At 40.8% G+C, this 14465-nt stretch overlaps 1 long non-coding RNA gene across 1 annotated transcript; it reads left to right on the forward strand.

The window, feature by feature from the left end:
* The first annotated feature begins 7304 nt into the window (after nt 1-7304).
* Nucleotides 7305-14190, forward strand: LOC111096607. The gene is made up of 4 exons (XR_005361542.1): nt 7305-7472; nt 7799-7859; nt 13417-13488; nt 14044-14190. It is a non-coding gene; the product is annotated as an uncharacterized LOC111096607 (long non-coding RNA).
* Nucleotides 14191-14465: the final 275 nt, after the last annotated feature.

Below are 14465 nucleotides of genomic sequence, written 5' to 3' on the forward strand. Positions count from 1 at the left end.
TTTATAGGGGGAGGGGGACAATTTAAAAAGGTATGTGAGTGGGCACCCTGGGTGGCTCAGCGGTCTAGTGCTGCCTTCAGCCTGGGTTGTGATCCTGGAGACCCAGGATGGAGCCCCACATCAGGCTCCCTATGGGGAGCCTGCTTCTCCCTCTGTGTCTCTGCCTCTCTCTCTCATGCTCTGTGTCTCTCATGAATAAATAAATAAATAATATTTTAAAAAAATAAAAAGGTATGTGAGTGAAGCGCTAGATAGCAAAATTTCTATGCAGAAAAATAGAGGAAGGGGATGGAGAGTTGTAACTGTGAAGATGATGTAAATTTATTTATTTATTTTTATTTTTCATTTCTTTTCTTTAGAGAGAGCATGAGCAATGGGAGGTAAAGGGGCAGAAGGCGATAGAGAGAATCCCTAGCAGGCTCCACACCCAGCACAGAGCTCAACATCAGGATCCTGAGATCATGAGGTAAACCAAAATCAAAAGTCAAATGCTAAACTGACTGAACTACTTAAGTGCCCCAAATCATGTAAATTTGTATAGCATGGCTAAGAAGGACCTTAAAAAAAAAAAAAAGTGAAGGAACAAGTAATTCAAATGTCTAGGGAAGTATGTTCCAGGCAAAGGGAGGGAATAGCATGGCAAAATCTTTAAGGTGGAAATTTATGTTTAATGAGGCCAGATCCATGTAGAGCCTTGTATACCAGTGTAAGGATATTGAATTTTGCCCTAAGTGAATTGGTTGTGAGCTGAAAAGTGGCATAATTTGACTGAACTTTTATCAGATTACTTTGTCTACTATATGCAGAACAGACTGAAGGTGGGCAAATTCAATCAATTTTGTAATATTCCAAAAAATTTGGCAGTGCACTGGGCCAAAAGGATAATTGTAGGAACAGTAAGATGTAATCAGGTCTTCGTCATTTTCTGAAGACACAGCCAACAGGACTTGCTGACAGACTACAGATGGACTGGATGAGAGAGCATTAAAGATGATTCTGTGGTTTGAGCCTCAGCAACTGGAAGGTAGGTTAACGAAGATGGAAGATAGAGCAAGAGTGACCAAGTTCTGGGGCATATCAGGAATGCAGTACTGACAAGCTGAAATTTGAGTTGCTGTTTTAGTCATTGAAGTAGAGCTGTAACAAGCTCCCAAGGAAACTCTGGACTAGAGATCTAATGTTTGAGTCATCACAAGGGCACTTAAAGCCATTAGGCTAGATAAGCTCATCAAGAGAATGAATGCAGTTAGAAAACAAAAAAAAGTACCAAATCTGTACTACAGACAGTCCAGTGTTCAGAAGTCAATGGAATGAGAAGGAGCTGACAGAGGAAATGGAAAAAGAGCTATTGGTGAAATAAAAGGAAAACAAGCAGAGAGCATTGAATTGCTAGATGTAGGTGACAGATGCCTCCTAAAAAGAGACTCTGCACATTACATAAATAACGCCAGAGTTGAGTCAAGAGACCTGGGTTCAAGCACTGACCTCACCACATATTGGTTTGTGATATTGAGAAAGTTACTCCTTCAGGAAACTCCATTTCCTCCATGATTGTTGTAAAGGTGAAATAAGAGAACATGAAAGCTGTGGAGAAGAATAAGAACCTAGGACATAGCAGCTACTCAATAAATGGCAATTGACTCTGAATTGAATTTTATGTGTTTAAAGCTCAATTTTTTGTTGTTTTCATTTTTTTGACTGTTTTCCTGTACCTCTAACCCTGTCTTTGGAATCAAATCAGCACTTTCTGGCTACTGCTCTCCACCTGGGGTGATGCCTAAGCAGTCCTAGCCCTGACACCACACACTGTTCCTTCACTCTGTCAGGACTAGGTTGACAGGCCTGGATTTCCAAGTCATTCATTCAATAGTTTTTTTTGGACCTACTGTATGCGGCCCTGTGCTAAATATTGGCCATGATCCTTTGTAGCTCTGACCGTACCAAATTACATCCATGAGTCCTCTCTGATAAACTCAGACTCCCATGCCTGATTTCCGGAGGTTTGAGTAAATCCCTGATCACAACTTACTAATCATGAAATACTGCAGAATTACTTAATTTCTTGAGCTTTAATAATCTTGTCTATAAAATATGAATAAAAATTGCTATGCTGAGAGATAGGAACTAACTATTCATAATGTAGAAAAAATGATGCCAAATATGCGAAGTATCTTGGTCTTTGTCAGTTATAAAGTTGGTTATGTAGCTGTAATATGAATATCAATCTCCTCCCTCCACCCCACTGCATGCTGATGCCTCCCAAGATGTGGTGCTAAGCTCTGCAATTATCCAAATGAATCTTGGAGAGTGAAAAATGGTGCACTACAAACTCTAACACACTCTGTTAAGTTGAGATTTACACTTGGATTTGCTATATCCATTGAGAACAAATGTACTCCTCAATTAGTAAGTCTTTTTGCCATGTAGCTAGCCTTCCTGCATATGCATAAACACACACACACATGCACATACACACACGCACACGCACACACATAGGTATACATACAGATGGGCAGACGTCTGGTCCTGGTCAGTATATTAACAAAAAAAAAAAAAATAGAAGAAAGGTTATCTGATAATTCAAACACATTTTTAGTTAGATTCAAGGCAAAAGTCTTGAAGAAAACCAGGCTCCGTCCCTAGGTTGGCCCTATGTTTTCCTGTGTTTCTATTTTTTTCTTGATTCTTGACTTTGGCCAAAAAAAGCTACGAACAAAAAACCAGATCTCTGCCTTGTCCTTGCTTGTTATGTTATGTGTACGTGATCTGAGGATGACCTGAATATAGCTCTGGAATAAAATGATGGGGCTTCCAAAAGGTATAGGAAGAAGAAAATACTTTTATTAAATTTTTTCTGTGGTGATGAAAAGTCATGCTATTGCCAAGAAAAGACCACAGATTTTATCGCCATGGGTCTATATAAGAAACTAAGAATAGATAAGTTTTTTAATAACAATATATTAATATTTTGCAAAACAAATCTTGATTTTTTTTCATTAATGATTCCATGTGGATTCCTGGTCAGACTGACTACTCTTGATTGATTTGGTCCATAAATGAACTTATGGAGACTTAATTACACTGTGAGATCAGTGTATGCTTATTGATTGTGCCTTTGACATGATTAGCTACATTAGATTATGATGTCCTCATCCCCCAAAGATCAAAGCTAGGATTGGACTTTCTTTAAGGGCCATTAGTCATATGCTCGTGGCACGTGCTCAATTTTTTTCATTATGTAATAGGTAGAGGAGACTATAAAAAGAGCATTAGCTTCATGCCATTTAGAAATCTATCTTAAAAATGTACCTGATGGAAACAGACTCTATCTCTCCTCCCAACCCAACAGATGCTTAGTTGACACGAATGGAATTGAGAAGGGAGCCATTTCTATGGATTGCTTCACTCCTTACCCTCTACCATTGTTCCGTGGTGGAGCTGGAGTCCTTTCACAGGTCATCCTACATCCTACATCACCATCCTCAGTCTAAATGCACTGAAGACAAGGGCAAATGCAGCTGTGGTACTTGTGAATCCAGGCTGTAGCCACGTAGAAGATCAAATCCCTGTGCCCTGCAGCCAGCTTGGGACTCCATCCATTTTAGTCAGCACAGCATTACTAATAACCAGGAGAAACCACAGAAAATATGAGAGCTGTGGCAGCAGTGACAGAGGGAATGAGATGCAGAGCTATGCATGCTGGGAACTCTTGGCCTTAATTAGAATGTGAGTGTACAGTATTTATCTTTCCCTCAAACCTATAAATAAGGCCAGCGCTTTGGCGATTACTGATGTCTGCCGTCATTTCACAAGGCCTCTGTTTTGATGGAGCACTAGTTGCTGCAAAATAATATTTCTTTCCTCTGTAGCCTGCATCTACTCCTATGGAAACATTCCAAAGGTGTTCCGAACCATGACTGGAGGGGAGGAGGGGGGTGGGATCTAAGAATCTAGGTAAGAATTATTTTTCTGGGATCTTTCACTGCAATCGGATGTCATAAGATGTAAAAAGGTACTCACAGGCAAGTAATCAACACTCTTGTCCCAAAAATAGCCTTCATCCTCATCATCCTTGTTGGTGTATTTCCAGCTCCTCCACAAATACTTTCAGTGACAAGCCCTTCACTGTCTCGGAAGGCAGTTGACTACAATTCTGGGCACAGTAAAACCTTCTTCTCACTATTGAATAAAATCTGTCTCTCCCCCACTTACACCTGTGCATCGTAATACATGAACCCCAGATGTAAACTTTTTCAATGTCCCGAGTGCTTACCTGGTTCTCCTGTGAATCCCAATTTTCTACATGACTGGGAAAAATAATTACAAGCAGTACCCGATAAATAATTTTCTATCAGTTCTCTCTTTTTCTTTCTTTTACTTGGAGTACTGAAAACAAATGTGATGCATGCCTTCAGGAGTGAACCAGAACAATGTTGATTATCTGACGTAAAGGACAAAAAATAAATACACATATCCTCAAAGGACTCTCATCTCTGAAGTCAAAAAGTCCTATGATTAAGTGGTCTCTAAGAGGGTAGTTTACATTTGCTCATATAGGGGCATTCCCTGGACCACCTCAATGGTTAAGTGAAATCATCTTTGCTGTTTGCTGCTTGGTTCCTAAGAGTAGGTCATAAACTCCTTAAGGGTAGAGGATACTTTGTTTTTGTTTGTTTTTTTTTTTTTTTCATTGTTGTTGTTAAGTTCAGTATTTCCCAGTACACAGTAAATCTTCAATACAGAACTAATTGTGATTAATCAGTTTCATTTAATTGGGTGATTGGAGCCTCACTTCCAGAAGTTCATGCTTTCTCAAAATAAACACTTCTGTCCTCTGACCTGGTTCTCTCCATGTGAAGATGTGAGGCTGAAATATACTCATGGTCACCTCCCATGAACGTCTATTCAGAAGGTTGTAGCTATGCACCGAGCACCAAATCATTTCCTACTTTCTGTGCCTGAGAAGATATCATCAATTCATCCTTGGACAACACCTCAGGCTACTTTCTGTCCCATGAGACTACTAGGTGATCCATCTGCCATGCCCACTCCCCTTCCTTCAAAGAGAAAATTAAAAACCCAATCAACTAGCAATGGGCCCTCAGCCACAAGCTCACTCCCAGTGGATCATTCACCCCCTGTCTCAGTGTTGCCATTAGCCACTTTTGTACCTAGAATGACAATCAGCTTGCTGGTAAGTCTCATAGGGTGGTAACCCCGCTGGGCTGAGGGCCAAGAAGATTGTCCTTTTCCTCATACTGCTGCCATGGTAAAATGGGCCCCTTTGCTCAGAGAAATGGGACTATAGATACATCCCCAAAGGCTAGAAAAGGAGAGTTATAGAATTTTCATGGAAGAATTGCATATTTGACAATGAAAGAGGGCCATTTATATAAAAGAAAGTAATTTACAGGTAAGAAGAGTAGCATCTTTAAGCTTTCAGATGACATTGAGTGTTTCTTTGGGGTACTAAAATGCCAAGCCAATGTGCATAAGCTTCAGAAAGTCCTATGAGGCAGCTCTGGTGCAGTACAAAGTGTCTGCATGTAAAATCAGGAGATCTGGGTTTAATTATTTACTAGCCGTGTGCTCTGGAGCAAAAGACTGAGCCTCGTCTCCTCAGAGATGAGTAAAATAGGGTATTTTAATCCTGATTCACAGTGAATGAGTGGCAGCAAGGTGTGTCCTCACCTCCAGTGGTATTCAGGAGCTGATGAAGCTGCGGTGTGGTGCTGAGGAGATAAACCAACACACCAAGGTGGCTTCCAGGAGGATGAACAGTTGTGCCATCACAGATGTCACACAGTATGAAGGTGGGACTCAAAAGTGAAGTGCTGTGACATGATGCAGAAGTCCTGAATAAATGTGAGGTTGTGGCAGGGATAAAGCAGAAAGAACCATCCATCTTTCAACGATGAGCCTTGTAGCATGAGATACTTTTAATTTTTATTTTTGTATAGAAGTGTAGTTGACATATAATGTGATATTAGTTTCAGGTGCACGACATAGTGATTTGACCATTGTATACATCATGCCATGTTCTCCGTGAAAAGTGTAGTTACCACCTGTCCGTCTTATTTTTTTTTTAAGTTTTTTGTTTTGTTTTTTTTAATTTTTTTAAATTTATTTATGATAGGCACACAGTGAGAGAGAGAGAGGCAGAGACACAGGCAGAGGGAGAAGCAGGCTCCGTGCACCGGGAGCCCGACGTGGGATTCGATCCCGGGTCTCCAGGATCGCGCCCTGGGCCAAAGGCAGGCGCCAAACTGCTGCGCCACTCAGGGATCCCCTGTCCGTCTTATATAAGAGTGAAGGATAATGGCTTGAAGAGGGAAATGCATCATTGAAAGGATACTGAAAACCACCAAGAAAATAAATACTGAAATGCACGGGGTATAGGCAGTCATTGCTGGACTAACTAAATACTATTGTTTTTTAAATATTTATTTATGTATTTATTTATTTAGAAAGAGAGTGTGCATGGGGTAGGGGAGGGGGAGAGAGAGAGTGGGGATCTTAAGTAGGCTCCACCCTGGGCATGGAGCCTGATACAGGGCTCGATCTCATGACCCTGACATCATGGCCTGAGCCAAAATCAAGAGTCAGATCCTTAACCAACTTGAGTTAAACAGGCACCCCTAAATACTTTTGTTTTTAAAGTCTTCCAACATGCTAGGTACTGTCCTAAGTACTTCATGCATATACTCATTTAATCCTCATAATAATCCCGAAGGAGCTTTTCCTCTCATTTACAGATGCAGAGACTCAGGCTAAGAAAAATTTTGTACCTTGTCCTACGTACATACTTGGTGAATGGCAGAGCTGGAATTTGAACCCAGAATCTGACCTCTTAACACCCACACTAGACTGCAGCCTTCCTGAGTGATTGCCAGGATTCACCCAAAAGCCAGAGAGAAAGAGAGAGGAAAGGGACTGTAAAGACTTGCAGAGATAGAGGAGTTTGTTAACTGTGAAACTGGGGTTCCAGATGGCATTTGGAGGAAAGGGGAGCAGAGGTAGGACAAATTGGTAAAATATATATATATATATATATATATATATATATATATATATATAATGTTTAACATAACATAGCATAAAGAGAAGCCTGAAATGGAAGAGTAAATGACCAATGGGCTTGAATTTTTTGGCAGTATCTAATGATGGCAATAATATAAAAGATGGAGAAATTGACCTCAAAGTTGGAATATAAATAGCTTCAGTATAAAGTTACTCTGCTGTTGACTCTGGCTTGTCTTTGGTCCTAGTTCCAAGCGGAACTCCAGTGAGCAGTTGCCAAGGTGATGCAAAAAGAGCCTTCCCGGGTGCTTAAAAAGAAGGGACCTGGGGTCTCTGCTACTGAAGAGGACTCCATCCTTTCTAATGACCATAATGGCCAGCTGCAGAAGCAGAGCTACCCTTGGTGCTCAAAATTTATCTCCTATGATAATAAATCGAGGAAAAAAAAGCAGGTAGGATACAAATTCGGGGAGATAGGAGGACCAGCCAAACCAACTTCTGTACTTGGTAGTTTGCCTGGGGTCTCAAAGCAGCAGTTTTGCTGCTAAAAAAATCAATGTTGTGGTTTGAATGATGATACCAGATATAGTATGGAAAGCTACAGACTTAGTTTCCCTCAAGCCAGCCTGATTTTTTTTTAAGCCCAGATCATTCTACTCTGTATATTTAACTACGGGAGAATGGGGGGAGAAAGCAAAAGAGAAAAGGGAATTATAGGAACTGTGCATGTTCCACCCTTGTCTTCTCATCACACCCAACACCTCTTCTGGACACACAGCTGGACATGCTCCTGTTTGTTGCAACTCTGGAACATTTCTTTGACACTGCTGTTTCATGTGGTGAGCAGTAAGTTGCAGAATTCTTATTTATTTACTTTTTTAGATTATTGATTGCTTGCTTGCTTGTTTGATTGATTGTAACCCATTACAGGCTGAACACAGAAATTCAAAAAGGTACAGAGAAAATCATGGATGAAACATCTACTACAAATTTCAAAGGGACCCAGAATACTGAGTAAAGTTCTCGAAAGTTGGTTGCAAACTGGATCCTTGGCCTTTTGCAGTCTCACTGTGAAAGATATGTCTGATCTTGCTATCCTGGTGAGTAGGGGGCTTGGACAAGAAATTGGGCCTAAGAAGGCTGAGGTCCCACCCAGAGTACCATGTCCTCAGGAGGCCTTCAAGACCAGTAGTGTTTGCAATGAGACTTGGGGTCAAGATGAATAATCCTGTAGAGGTCACAACTATGCTAGATGCCAACATCAAGTATCAGGCCAGAGCATACATTGAAGAGGATCTGTTTGAGTTCTGGAGATGGGAGGCCTTGTCAGATGCCAGGATCATTTGAAGAAGCCAACAATAAGATGTCCAGAAATAAATCCTTTCTCTGAGTAGATTATAAATATGAGCCAAGTTGACAAATCTTGTATTTTTAATGAAACCAAACCAGGTAGGAGGCCCAGAAGGACAAGAACATTCCTGAACACAGTAGCCTGGAGTACCATGCCAGCTAAGAAGGCCATTCCCCATTAAAAATCACAAAGGAAGTTAGAGACAAATAAGATGATAAGATTCTCAGTGTTCACCTCAGGCAGTAGTGGTAGGGATAGTCAAGGAGAGAGGGCTCAGAGTTCTGTTGCAGAAAAGTTCTGTTCTGAAAGCTTGAACAGATTCAGGCAAGTTCTAAAGAAGTCCTGAGAAGTCAGTTAACGTGGGCTCAGCAGGGAGGCGGTGCTGACAATAAGAATCTAACCTTTGTGAGAACATTACAGTTTACAAAGCACTTGAACATGCAGTTGCTGCCATAGGTCAGCCTGAGCCAGCATGGTTAAGTGAATGGTAAATTAAGAAATGCAGTGGGTCATTCCACCCTGCTCTGTGTTGTGTTAGACCTACTTCCTCCTCGTTCTTCCTCTTCAATTTTTCCAGGTAAACCAGGGCTTTTTAACCTCAGCACGACGGATAATGTGGACCAGATGATTCTCTCTGCTGTGCCATGTAGAATGTTTCATAGCACCGCTGACCTCCACCCAGTAGGTGCCAAGAGGACCCGTCCCCCTTCCCTAGCTGTGACAACGAAAAATGTGTCCAAGCATTGCCAAATGTTTCCCTGAAGGGTGAAATTGCCCTTGGTTGAGAACCACTCATCTAAACAAATAGACAGAAAATTTCCCCCAATGCCCTTGGTGATCTCTGCTCTCCTCTGTCTTTGAGAGCCCTCAGCAGACCATGCAGGATTGGATTTTGTAATTGCACAGACTTTGGTTAGGGTCAGGGAGACCTGAGTCCATTTGTGACTCTGTCATTTGCTAGATGCATACTCACAGGCAAGTCTCTTTATCTGAGGCTCAGTTTTCTTGCCTGTGAAATGGGGGTGATAATCAGACCATCTTAAAGGACGGAGTGAGAAAATGATGTGATTTGTGCTGAGCATTCAGAGAGACGGGACATGGTAAATGCTTAATCATTGTTAGTTATCTCCATTATTGTTACTATTATATGAGAAGGTGGCTGTCCTTGACCATTCAGTATGTCACCTTCTCTCCAGTGTGGGAATCGGAAGATGAATAAGACAATCGCCTTCCCCTCAGGAGTCTGCAGTCCATTAGAGAAGAGAGGCCGGTCCATGAATCACTGTAATGCAGGGCATCAAAACCATTGCCAGCAATGAAGAGGAAGTTGCTGTTGCCGGATCGAGAGGCAGGGAAACAGATGCCAGGACTACCTCGATATGTACAACTGTGGTGCCTTGTCACCTGGAACACTCTCAGCAGTTCTGGATGCCACATCTCAAGATCAAAGAGGTCTGGAGAAGGTCCAGGGAAAGGCACCAAAAATGATAGGAAGGGTTAGTACTCTGCTGTCTTAGCCTGAGAAAGCGAAGGAAAGGGGATCAGGATGGAAATACAAGAAACCATGGATAGTGGATCTTTATTCGCTCCTGTATTTCATTAATAAAAATGTGTAGAGGATCTACAATGGTCTTGGCTCTGTGCTATGGTCATGGATGAGTGCAACTCCTGTCCTCAAGGAATTCGGACTCAGTGGGGAAGACGGGCCTGTGAGCAAGTGCAATTGATTCTTGGATGACACAGCTTTGAACTGTGCAGGTCCACTCATACATGGATTTTTTTCAACAAATACAATACATATTGTATATGTATTTTCTCTTCTTTATGATTTTCTTGACAGCATTTTCTTTTCTCTAGCTTACTTTATTATAGGAATACTGTCTGTATTCCTATAAGTATGTATATAGATATGCATACAAAAATCTGTGTTCAACTGTGTATATTATTGGTAAGGCTTCTGGTCAACAGTAGGTTATTAGTAATTACATTTTGGGGGAGTCAAGTCAGATTTTCAACAATGCAGGAATCAGCACCACTAACCCTTGTGTTGTTTGAATATCTCATGGCCTCATGACTGGACTGTAGTAGGAAGTCAGAGGGAAAAGGTCACAGGGCCAGAGAGGCTTCTCAAAGAACATGGGCACCTGTTTGCACCTTTAAGGATGAGTGGAATTTCAATAGAAAAGAGAGGGAGGACATTCAAAGGTGAAAGAGAGGAACTTTCAATAGCGTGAACATTGTAGGGATTGGAGTGGATGTCCTGAGAGCAGTCAGGTTGGACAATTGTTTAAATGCACAGGCTCACCTCGTTCTGCCCTTTCCATCTCCAGGATAAGCTTGCCCCACATCTTTGTTCTGCAGTAGAATTTTCTCTCATGAGCATCCCACTCAGCCTGAGCAGAAGCTGATACCAGAAGTTCGGAGAGCCACCCCCAGCAGGGGCAACCCCCAGCCAATGGACACCTTCTGGTGGGCGGAGATCTGCAGGCTACCCTCTGTGTTCCTCCAGCGAGCCACAGAACTGCACCCTCATGGCCACCAACAGCCACCTGCATAATCCTCCTTCCTTGCCTCACCCCTCCACTCCCTCACTGCCATTTCTTTGGATATTATCACCAAATAAACAGTCTGCACTCAAGTTTTTATCTCGAGCTTTACATTTTGGAGCAACACAGACTAAGATCGAGGCGAAACACAATTAAGAATTTTTTTTTTTTTACCAATAATTGAATTTCTAAATTTATAACAACAATATACCATGGAATACTGCATGGGCTGAGAAACTTTCTGACATTGTTGAGCTGATTCCTAATTTTTTATCCTGGATAAGTCACTTGACCGCTCAAAAACCACACAGTCTCTTCATCTGCTTATCTTGTAGAGTTGGGGAAATACAAGAGACAGGCACGCCAGATACATGTTAACTACCATTATTATAAAAAATTATAATGAACAATGGACAAGAGCAACCTCTTCACAATCTGGGTAACTATTATAATAAAAAAGTGTGGCAGTACTTTACGCCACAACCGCTTTGTTACTTTATATAAGAAGAAGCATTTCTGGCTTGCTACATCCAAACTACAGTTCTAAAAAGTCCTAAAAAGCGATGAGACTATTTTGAGTTTGTCCTGGGCCAAATGAAAATTATTTTCCCTTCAAAACAATCCTTGTTAAGCTGTCAGTACTTGAATTCTTTTTGGAACTGGTCTTTGGGTTAGGTTCCCAAAGTCAAATTTACATGACACATCGAGAAAACTAATGTTATTAGTTGATGGTCACAGATCATTTTTGACCTAAAGTGCTCATAACCAGCTTGATCAAGGCGTTGAGTCCCTGGTCTCAGCTCTCAATGATCTTTATCTGGTGCCAATCAAATTTGCTTTCAAGGGAAAAAAAATAAAGTTGCAACCATTAAGAAAATTCTAAAGAGCATATCATAAGGGACAGAAGGCAATTTCCAAAAGTCCCCCTAGGTTTGGGACATAGAAGCTATAGCATTGTGTATTTTTAGACCCTGCAGGGTTTAAGAGAACATCAGTCCTCTCGCATTAGAAATGACAAAACTGAGAGCGGACAAGGGGAAGAGCTTCGATCAAAGACACACTTTATAATCAGTAGTGGACTCACACCTAGGAGCCTAGCTGCCTGGCTCCTAATCTAGCATTCTTCTAGCTACACTCTGAATTAATAGCATCCTAAGAAAATGTGTAGTGTTTCAAAGTCACTCTTCTAAATGGATAATGCCCATTTGAATATGTAAATTTGTAAAATATTATCATCTATGGCCCTAACCTGGAAATGGGTTGAAGAAGAACTTAAACACATTTGTCACTGATTAAAAACCATATCAAGCTGTGAGCAAAACAGATGAATGCCTTTCCTTTTTGATTGAAATTAGAGATAATAGTGTTGCATTTCCAAAACACATCCTTTAGGATACAGATGGATAATGGAATACTGGGCTAATACGCTAAGAATCTGTTGGAATATGGCAATTCCATGTTCCTATGTCATTTGTTTTGTAACACACACACCACCTACTCCTCTTCTTAATGAGGAGCATTGTGCTCACTTTGGCAGGAAAGAAAGGAAGAGTAAGTTCAGATTTTAAATTCTAGATGAAGCTGCATGAGAGCACGAGCCTTGATGATCCCCCTTGGAAAGAATTAGTTTAAAAGCTGGAACATACACACACACACAAACACACGCAACTTGTCCAATCTCATTTAGAGAAACCTCAGTCCTGACTGCAGTCCCGTCAGAGAAATAATTGATTATTTTAATTGTGATAATTTAAGGGTGGTGATGCACATATTAGAAAACAATAGATGATTGTAATTTTTCATGGGAATTCTCTAGGGAAAAAAAATGCTCTGGTAAAAAGTGGAGGTGGGGAAGGTTAATTACCAGCTAATGATTTGGGGATACAAATCTGGCCATCTTGGTTTCCTATTAATTGACCAGATTAAGTTAGTCATTTGATTTCTGTGCTTTCTTTGTTTCAACCACAAATCTTTTTTCTTTCTTTTTTTTTTTTTTCTGAGGCCATAATTACCAATTACCCAGGCCTCATTTAAGTTTGTCAGAAATTAAAAAAAAAAAAAAGTTTGTCAAAAATCATACCATCAGCTTAATTAAAATCTGTCCAGTTTAAAATATTTACATAATAATTAAATAATAATGCATTTATGAAGTTATATAAATAAAATTATAAAATATATAATATACATAATATACATTATAATGTTTATATAATTCTATACTAAGTGTTCTAATGCTAGGCATCATAACAGGTATCGGGGAAACAAAAATGAAAATGTCACAGTCTAAGCACTTGATCTGGTGTGTTTAGCTATGGCCCAGTTGTGAATGTTCCAGGTATACCTGAGAACAAGCTGTCATCAAAAAAAGGATGCACTTGCGTCCTCCAAAACCCTCCTCCTTCTCTAACCACCCACTCTCTCTGAGCCATGAATTTCCTTCGTGCCTAGTGGAGCCGTTTATGAAATAACTGTCTCTATTGATTTCTGCGTCCAATACAGGTATGCTGGCTCAGCTGCCCATCTGTTTTCTGCCTAACACAGGACCATTGAGAAAAATAAAGGAGAGAGAAGGTATGTGTGTGTGTCTGTGAAAAGAGGTGGTGTTAAAGAGAAGAATGGGGATGAAATCATTTGTCTCTGGTAGAAGAGATACTGCATATGCCATCACCATTGGCAGCATAGCAAGTAGCATTTCCCCTAGAAGTCAAATGGGAGCTTCACTTCCTGTTTAGAGGTTGTGAGAGAGAAGAGTCCCATGGATTCATGGTCAGAAGACCCTGCTGTCCTAGGGCTCCACCACTCACCATTTCTGTGACCCTGGCGAAATTATTGATCTCTCCTCATGATTTTCCTCATCTAGAAGTAGAGTGATGGCTCATCGCCCCTCCTACCTCACAGGGAGATGTTCAGAGTCATGTGGGACAACTCCCAGGAGGGCTCTTCAGAAATTGTCAAGCGGTGTATAATTAAAGACTTAAGTGCATTAGAATATCTGAGATGGAGGCTATAGTCTGAGAGGGAGATTGAAGTAATATTCATCTGGGGACCATCAAAATTATCTGTTCTTTGAGCTGTCTCTGACCTCTGGTCTGAGTTTCCTTCGAATTGTCCCTTCTCCCTTTTCAGGTGACTGGGACTCTTACAGACTATTTATTTTGCATTAGACCTTAGAAACTTTCGGCCTCTGGTGGACTCCACAGACACCATTTCTCCAAAAAGCTTTGAAGAATGATCTATGAAGGACGCTACAAAACATCTCAAGATCAATTGCTGTAATTATCCTCTGAATAATTTTCTGCCATTATTCAGGCTGTACATATTGTACATGAAAGGCTATGTTCAGCCAAACCAGAAGCTTGCTGGGTCTGGGATTTACAGCTCACTGTGTAAGAAGATTTAGAAGGCAACCCCTAGGAAATCCATCTGGAGATTGTTGAGAGGATAAAGGAAAATATAAGTTCTTTTAATCTTAATATTCTTTATGCTCTGCTCATTATGATTAGATATATCTTCTAGTTAAGCCCTCAACAAAAATAGAACTGGCAATG

Source organism: Canis lupus, chromosome 7 (assembly GCF_011100685.1).
Source record: "Canis lupus familiaris isolate Mischka breed German Shepherd chromosome 7, alternate assembly UU_Cfam_GSD_1.0, whole genome shotgun sequence".
NCBI classification, from domain to species: Eukaryota; Metazoa; Chordata; class Mammalia; order Carnivora; family Canidae; genus Canis; species Canis lupus.